The sequence below is a fragment of the Mus caroli genome, chromosome 4 (genome assembly GCF_900094665.2).
Source record: "Mus caroli chromosome 4, CAROLI_EIJ_v1.1, whole genome shotgun sequence".
NCBI classification, from domain to species: domain Eukaryota; kingdom Metazoa; phylum Chordata; class Mammalia; order Rodentia; family Muridae; genus Mus; species Mus caroli.
The window spans coordinates 90,957,990-90,967,806 of NC_034573.1; positions in this window are offsets into that span (position 1 = coordinate 90,957,990).

The window sequence follows — 9,817 nt, forward strand, 5'->3', positions numbered from 1 at the left end:
CCACTTCACCCAAGACTGTTAGTCAAACATATGCAGGCAGGAAAGCACCACACACACAAAATAATAAACTAATTAAAAAAAAAAAGAACATCTGAAAGTCAGAGGATAAGTCTGGGGTTATGAGCCTTACAGTCTCTTTGTGCTTGCAGAAACAGGTTCCTGGTAAAAAGGAACCTTTACCATTCATTATCCCTGGACACCAGGAGCTTCAGACTTGCCCCAAAGGAGCCCACAGCCTATGTAGTATGGCAATGAGGAAGCCAATGGGGAACTCTGAGCTGTGTCCTGTCCAAGACACCCATAGAAGTGTGACTGGCCCTGAGAGATTGAGAAGGCTCCTCTGGGGAGGAGCCAGACTGATTACTTTTAGAGTGATGGTCAGGAGTTTGTTGGACAGCTAATCTTTGGTTGCTAACACCATATTGCTAAGAACATTGTTGTGTAGGAAGATGGTACAATCAGTGGCAGAGCTATCAACCCACAGTTTGGTCACTCTTGATGGCACTCAGTGAATATTCTCAGAGCTGCTCCCTGGCTCTTCTCGGTGAAGCCACCTCCCCCCTGTCCTGTCCCCAGATGTCACCCAGTTGCCTGACATGCTGGTAATTTTAAATGGATGGAAATCTGGAATAACTTTGCCATTTAGACCTGATTTCATACTAAGTCTCTTCCACTTCAACATATAAGGCACGTTAGCTTGGCTTTTTAGACTGTCCATTTCCCATCCATATATATAATGAGATTCCAGGGACCACTGCCATACAGCACTGATGGGAAGATGCATCTCTGAAGTGCTCTGTCCTGGGCCACCCTGCACCTGCATATGGGCAAACCACATCGCGCTCAGCCAATGGACTCCCTCAGAAAGTCTGCTGTGGGGATGCTCAGAGCCCCGGGACCATTCTCCCTCCCTCTTGTTTACTTTCAGTGTGCATCCTGCTTGTTTTCTTTCTGTTCCCATCATCCTAGCCCAGCTCTGCAACGCTAGCAACTGCAGGCCTTCCCAACAGCATTGGTGAAGCCAGTGTGCGGCTTTTCCAATGCTAAATGAATTGGCTTTAACATCTTCAACCCCAGCACCTCAGCTGAGCAGGGGCCCTGCTCCACATTTCCAGGAAAGCTTACTGGAAGCCCTCTTCCAAACTTCTGACTTTTGAAATTTCAACAGGCTACTCCCTGTGTTCTTGTCCAGTCCCTCAGGTAGCTGCCATTCCCCACAGCTGCTACCTCTGTTCTTGCTTTGATCTTAGTGCATCCTCCTAAGACCTGTTTGTTAAAAAAAAACTAAAGCTCTTAGGATGTGGTGTCATAACCCCTTCAACCCCTGCACTTGGGAAGTAGAGGGAGGAGATTATTCTATGGCTTTGAGGCCAGCCTAGGCTACGTATCTAGTTCAGGCTAGACAGAACTACATAGTAAGACTCTGTCTCCCTATCTCAAGACAAACAAATCAACTAAAGACATCCTAATGGGCTGGAGAGATGGCTCATCGGTTAAGAACACTGACTGCTCTTCTGAAGGTCCTGAATTCAAATCCCAGCAACCACATGGTGGCTCACAACCATCCGTAATGAGATCTGATGTCCTCTTCTGGGGTGTCTGAAGACAGCTACAGTGTACTTACAATAAATAAATAAATAAATAAATAAATAAATAAATAAATAAATAAATCTTAAAAAAGAAATAAAGATACCCTTAATGCTCAATGCCCTAGTATTAAGAGATGGAGTCTTTGAGAAGTCATTTGTTCCTGAAAGCAGAGTTCTTAGGAATGGGATCATTGCCCTTAAAAATGAGGCCTTAGACAATCATCTTGCAGGGTGAGTACATGGGAAGGACACATCCCTGGGCCAGGTGAGTCCTGACTACAACTGAACCTGAGGAGCCAAGCATGGAACCCAGGCCCGTGTGCTTGCCAGGCAAGCTCTTCACCACTGCATTCTCTGGGACTCTGGCTCCAGCCCATGCTAAACTCTCAGTCGTGTGCACGTTATGATTCCTTATGAGTTCCTAGCCATTGTTTATCCGCCCACCCACTTACTCAGCATGTATTATTCACTATCACACGTCAGGCCCCGTGGAAGTCATTTGATACTCTACTGAATAAAGTCCAATTCTGGCCTCTCGTAGTTCACAGTGTGGAGGGAGGAGGCTGGACACAGGGGCCACTCTGGCAATAGCTCCTGGCACCTCTTCCAGGCCACTTTTCTTGCTGCCATCACAGGCATTCTCCAGCAGGCACACTTCCAAGCCCTGTTGACAGATCTTCAGAAGCAGGCATTATGGGAATGTTAACTCAGGATTGCTTAGTGTTATTGTTGTTTGTTTAATTCTCCATCCTTAGGTGTAAATGATTCAGGATTTGATGTCGTCCTCAAATGGCTCATGCTGACATCTATTTGGACACGTTAGCACATGGGAAGCACATGGGCAGCACATGGGCCTGGGGCATGAGAAGATAGCCTATAAAAGGTGGCAAAGGAAGTCATCCACATAGTCAACAATATTCCATGAGTTCAGACACTGAAGCAGGTTATAGGCACAAGGACACAAGACTTGAGAAGCCAGCAGGTCCCGGACTTAATGAATGGATGTCTGCTTCATTGATTGGAACTGCGTGACCTCTGAGGACACGGCCTGCACGTGGCTGGAGGTGACACCTGCATCCTGGTGTGACACAGGCGCTTCTGGGTGTCCTTTGCCTCCTTCCTTCGGAGCTTCAGTGGGAGATGGCTGCCCAGTGTGGTTTACCTTGACCTGGACACTCTGAGCTGTTGGCCAGAGGCTGTATTTAAATAGTAAGCATCTGCATTTTTAATGTTGACTGGAATTGGAAAAGCGGCAGTAACCTTTCCAAACCGATATTGTTTTTTCCATGATTGGGCTGGGCTGACCTGCAATGCTTAAATGGAAAGTTTAAAGTCTTTTCAATATCACAGAGAGTGCAGACTCATGCTAGGGTACCCGCAGTGCTGGCACTCTGAAAGCCTCCTCCTGTTTTCACAGTTCTGCATTAGTCCTCGGCCTAAAGGACAGACGGTGAGAACCATGGACCCTGTATCCCAGGAGAGAAAGACAATGTGCCCAGGAGATCGCGGAAGCTCAGAGGTTTGGAACCAGAGCCCTGGCTCACAACTGCTCCAAATGCCACCTGGGGGCTTGGAAAAGTTGCTCACCTTTCTCTCTTGTAACACGGGACTAAGAAAGCCCACTTCACAGATGCTGCGGATGCTCAGCGGGCAGTGGCTTTTGTCCTTGTACCCACAATTGCATGTTTAAGATGAGAATCCTGGAATACAGGTCTCTTACTAAGGGACCCATGGTCACAGAGAGGTTAAAGATACTGAGCCAGTGTGTGTGTGTGTATGTGTGTGTGTGTGTGTGTGTGTTTATGTGTGTGTGTTGAGCGCAGGATCTTACACATTCTAACTACACTGTCCCACTGAGCTACACTGCCAGGCTTGTAGTTTGGTTTAAAAGCAAGACATGTTCATATTCACTTCATTCAGATGCTCATAAATAAAACATGCTGTGACAGCTGTCTACAAACTTTATGATGTGTACACTTTAGTTCTCTGCTTCTTTTTAAGTTTTGGGTTCCACCCACCCTGGCACTGGGGACCAAACCCAGGGTCTTCCACATGTTAGGTAAGTACTCGACTACTGGTCTCTATCCCAGACCTTTCTCTATTTTTGTTGTAGTAAAATTCATACCACTGTCCAATGGGGTAGCCAACAGACATATGTGGGTATGTTAAAAACAATGAACTAAAAGGGTATAACATTGAAAACCAGCCCCTTAGTTGTGTCAGCTGTACTTCAAAAGCTCTGTGGTCACGCATGACTAATGTCCACTGCAGCAAGAGGACGTTCCGCTCATTGCAGGAAGCACCATTGGAGAGTGCTGAGTGAGAGAGACAGACTATGGGAGGGGGAGGAGGCATGGCTTGTGGTTTCCCCAGTTTGTTTTCAGGTCAGAGCGGTCCCCCATCCACACCAGTATGCCTATTGCTGCCATCCTCATGCAGGTCATGTTTAGACAATCATGTTGGTGAGACTTCACAGTACAGTTTCTGCCATTTATAAGAGACACAGTCTCACACCAAACTTCCTGTTCCTCTGGCTCTTACAGTTTCTCTGCTCCCTCTTCAGAAATGATCCCTGGGCTGGTGAGATGGCTCAGTGGTTAGGAGTGCCGACTGCTCTTCCGAAGGTCCAGAGTTCAAATCCCAGCAACCACATAGTGGCTCACAACCATCCGTAATGAAATCTGATGCCCTCTTCTGGAGTGTCTGAAGACAGCTACAGTGGACTTACATATAATAAATAAATACATCTTAAAAAAAAAAGAAATGATTCCTAAGTCTTAGGTGCAGGAACTGTGTTGTAGATGTATTGGATGGGATTGGGCTCCACTGATAGTCTTCTGTTCTACTTGTATTCTAAAGACTACACTTCCCAGTTTCCCTTTCAGACTATGGGAGACATTTCTGCCATTATAAGGATCTATATGGCATCCTCTTCTGTTTTGCCATCTGCTAATGCTGGTGACAAAAGTGACCCTTGCTGTGAGTACACATGGTCCCACCTATGGTCAGACCAAGCCCCCTCTCCCCGAGCCTTTGTCTCTCAACAGCTTCTTAAATAATCTAATAACCACAGCTCTGCATTTTGATTTGTTGTGTTTTCTGTAATGGTCTTTGTCTGTTGCAAGAGAAGTTTCCATGATAAAGGGTGAGAATTATCTTTGGGTATAAGGACAAATATTTAGAATGTCGTTAGGGATTATGCCGGTTTAGTACATCAGGTTCTCTGAGATCTATGATTTCACTAGCCACAGCAAAGAGGGAAAAGTTCACCAGCTGGTTATCCAGCACAAAATTATCAGCCCTGAAAACACACATACATGTGACACACATGTGTCACACATGTGACATATACAGAATGACCAGGTTGTATTTATGAGCACTCATGTGTGTGTATGCACACATGTGTAACAACAATTAAAGAAAAAGAGGCTGTGATTTGAAAGAGAGCAAGGGGTGAGGTACGCGTGAGGGTTTCGAGAGAGAACAGGGAAGGGAAAATTATGTGATTATATTAAAATGTCAAAAAAAAACCTATCTTTTTTGAAATGATAGATTTATCCCCTTATAGTTCTGAATGTCCAAAGTCCTAAAATCTATTCTACCTGGTCACAACCAAGGAGCTGGTGTGGGTGGGCTGGCTCCTTTGCGTGGATCAGAAATCTAAACAGGTCGTCCAGGGTCGCAGCCAACTCAAGATCCCTGTTCAATCACATCTGCAAAGCCATGTTAGGGTGACAGTCACAGATCCCTGGACTTCCTTGAATGTGGGCACTGTGGGTCTGATCTGTTCCAGATAAGCAGAGGAGAGTATGGGGGGCGGTGCCAAAAGAAACACACTATTCTTCCAGAACATTCTTCATTCATGCCCATCCTTGCACATGACCATCCAAGTGTGGAAACTGTACTGAACATTTGTCCTCGGGTGGAAGAGGACGATTTTCTTCTCTCAAAGAAGAGACAGTATGAAGAACATCTTAAATTAATTTGGTAGGATGAACATTACCATTTGAAATTCACATAGATTTCATCCATCCCATTCAGGATAGATCAAGGGCTCTTTGCAACGCATCCAAAAAGTGTCATATTGTCAGCACCTTCCCTAGGCATCCACACGTAGCTCTCACAAGTGTTTGTTGGCTCCTTTCTCTCTCTACATGGACCCAACTCCTTTCGGGCACTCCCAGGGCAGCTGTACTGCAGGGTCCTAGGACTGCCTTGTCTGCCCAGCCTTGCACTGGCCCCTCCTTGCCCAGCTTCTGCTGCCATACAGTGTGGGGTTGCCCTTCGTGGAGCACCCAAGGGACACCTTCTCTAGCCTATGGATGTTGGTCTAAAGAGTTTGTCATATCTCGCCTCCTGGATCTTCTCTAGTTCTACTTGTCTGGTAATGGTCTCATCGTTCTCCCAGATCTTATTCATCCATTATCCAGAGCATTGCCCAATCTTACCCTCTCCATCTCTTACTCCCTTTATCGACCTCCCCCTAGTGGTGACTCCCAGCAAGAGGGGGAAAAAACAACCACTAGTATTTTGTTTGTGTGGTTGTTTAGTCTTTGTTTTAGAAGTTTCCAATCCATCATAGAACATCATAGAAGACTGATTTTGTAAAATAAAATAAAATTTGAAAAATACATTTACTGTATTAGTCTGTGTACTCTAATAAAATACCCAAAGAAGGCTAATTAAGAAAAGAAGTGTATACATCTCAGGGGTCTGGAGGCCCAGGGCAATGCCCTTGGCATCAGCTTGGCTCAGTAAGGTCCTTTGCTGATGATGTAACTATAGCAGAGACACGCACACAAAGAAAAGGTTAAACAGCAGAACAAGAAGCCAATAATGCTAAGGAGTAGCCACACTAGTATATTTATTACAGTGACCATAACAGTTAACTGGGGGCTCCCATGAACACCAACTCCATTCCCACTCCTTACTGCTTACTGGCTTGCTTCCCCTAGCTTACTCAGTCTGCTTCCTTATAGAACCCAGACCACCAGCCCAGGGATAGCACCACCCACCAGGGGCTGTACAACTTCTTTCCCATTGATCACTAATTGAAAAAATGCCTTACAGCTGGATCTCATGGAGGCATTTCCTCAACTGAGGCTCCTTTCCCTCTGATGACTCTAGCTTGTGTCAAATTGACATACAAATTTAGCCAGTGCATGAGTTCTTTTGAAATCACCTGGTTCTGTTTCCTGCATTTAAAATAATAAACATTAACACACTCTGAGAAAGGTCTATAGATCTGCCCAGGCTATCAAAGTACCTAGCACAAAAGTATGTAAGAACTTTAAACTGAGTTGATAACTCATCCGGTAATCCTAGAACTTGAGAGGCAGAGGCTCTATGAATTCCAAGACAGTCTGGGCTATAAAGTCAGACCCTGTGTTAAAAATAATTAAGCCAGGCTGGAGAGATGGCTCAGTGGTTAAGAACACTGACTGCTCTTCCAGGTCCTGAGTTCAAATCCTAGCAACCACATGGTGTCTCACAGCCATCTGTAATAAGATCTGATGCCCTCTTCTAGTAGGTCTGAAGACAGCTACAGTGTACTTACATATAATAAATAAATAAATAAATATTTAAGGCGTGGGGGAGGGGAAGAAAAATAATTAAGCCATTGGTGCATTTAAAGACTATAAATGCTAACTATCAATGGGAGGAGAGGCCTGGGAGGAGAGGCCTTTGATCCTGTGAAGGGGAATGCCAGGGCCAGGAAGAAGGAATGGGTGGGTTGGTGAGCAGGGGAAAGGGGGGGGGGGGGCGATAGGGGGTTTCTGAAAGGAGGGGAAACCAAGAAAGGGGATAACATTTGAAATGTAAATAAAGACAATATCTAATTTTTAAAAAGTTGGTAAAATAAATAAATAAATGTTAACTATATTTCAAGTTCTCTACAATGTAACATGGTTTGAAAATGCTGTGATTTCTCACATACTGCCAAAGATGATGGGGATGACTGATTAATTTCGTTGGAGATGTCTGGGCTGAAGAGATGGCTCAGTCATTAAAGGCTAGGCTCACAACCAAAAGTATAAGAAAATGAAGATATCCAAAGTGTCTTCTCATTCATTCATTCATTCATTCACTCATGTATTTATTGAGAACCTACTATCTGCCTGGCATTGCAAAGGCAGGAAAGGGAGCTTTGGCCTTCATTGATTTTTTTCATCCTTGCTTTGAGTCTGATAACAGATCAATTGCCACCATTGGCAATAGTCACTTCCAATAAAGTCACTGCAAGCACTGACCTGCAAAGGCTGCAAGTGTCTCCTACAAAGGCTGCAAGTGTCTCCTGCAAAGGCTGCAAGTGTCTCCTGGGGGAAACCAAGATTAGTGTCCCTGTCACAATGTTTTCATCAAGTGACAAACACGCAACACTGCCTTGTGTGTTTCAGATAAAAGACACCTCCCTCTACGTACCTTGTTTTGTTAGCAGTGAACTGAAAGAGCGCTAAGGTCTGAACAAAGCCGGCCCAACACTCACTCAGTTTCTAGAAGGTACTTATGGTCTCCCTACACTTCAGCACAGTGCTTCAGCCCAACCCTCGGGCGGCTTCAATAGGGGAATCAATGACAAAAAACACAAAGAGGCAAAACTCTCAGCTCCAAACACTTCACAGAAGGGCACAGCTCCACACAATGGGAGCTAAACCAACAGGCAGAGCTGCACACCTCCACACAATGGGAGCTAAACCAAGAGGCAGAGCCAAGCTTGACCTCTGCTGAGAGGGTCTGCATCCACTGACTCCCACTCTTTGCCATGAGGTGTATCCAATCGACCTCCATCAGAGTGCTGCAATGATTTGTTTTCAGGTTGTAAATACACTTTAGAGAGTAGGTTAATTCTGAAGCATAAAGCCCATGCATAATGTGGGCTGAGCAGGGCTTTAGAGCATCGTAGGATGGTGCTCGGCGGGATGGAGAAAAGCACAGAGTACCAGTGCTGTGGGTTCCCGAGTGGCTTGCATTATGAAGGACAAAGCAAACAGGGTTCATTTGGAACTTGGGTTTTGGTGGAGAAGAGAGAGGGGCAGAGGCTTTTGTCGTAAGTGGCTGTGCACCTGGTGTACTATTTCTGGAGACAAAGAATCCTTAGTAAGCATCAGGTTTGTACCATAGGCACTGAAACTTCAAAATGGAACATACCAACCTGTTCTACCCAGAGCTGCCCTTCAAGGTCCTAGGGTCTTTCGTTAAACTGCCCAGCCTTAGGGCAGAAAAAGAACTGCTTTGACCTCAAAATGGTCCACAGTGACTTAAGGTGGGCAAGACCTTCTGGTAATTGTGGGATACTCCCCTTCTTCCATAGGATTTCCATTGCCAGCGTTGCTTCTAAAAATACTGCCTACTACTGGGATGCCTGCATGTGTTAATTTAGACCACCCCTGAGATGGCAGAGGATGATTGACAGCCATGCTGTGACTCCACACAAAAGAAAAAGTCATCACAGACCACATGAAGCACAAGAAGAAGGAAGGCCAAAGTGTGGATACTTCGGTCCTTCTTAGAAGAGGAAACAAAGTACTCATTGGAGCAAATACGGAGACAAAGTATGGAGCAGGGACTGAAGGAAAGGCCATCCAGAGACTGCCCCACATGGGGATCCATCCCATATACAGTCACCAAACGCAGGCACTATTGTGAATGCCAAGAAGTACATGCTGACAGGACCCTGATATAGCTGTCTCCTGAGAGGCTCTGCCAGTGCCTGACAAATACAGAGGTGGATGCTCCAAGCTAACGACTGGACACAGGATCCCCAATGGAGGAGAAAGGACTGAAGGACCTGAAGGACCTTTTGCAACCCCGTAGGAAGAACAACAATATCAACCAACCAGACACCCCCAGAGCTCCCAGGCACTAAACCACCAATCAAGGAGTACACATGGAGGGCTCCAGCTGCATGTGTAGCAGAGGGTGGCGTTGTTGGCATCAATGGGAAAAGAGGCCCTTGGTCCTGTGAAGGCTTGATGCCCCAGTGTAGGGGAATGTGAGGGTGGGGATGTAGGAGCGGGTGGATAGAAGCAGGGGGATGGGATGGGATGGGATTGTGGGGGGTTCTGGAGAGAAACCAGGAAAGAGAATAACATTTGAAATGTAATTTAAAAATATCCAATTAAAAAAAGATGAGGCCGGGCGTGGTGGCGCACGCCTTTAATCCCAGCACTCGGGAGGCAGAGGCAGGCGGATTTCTGAGTTCAAGGCCAGCCTGGTCTACAAAGTGA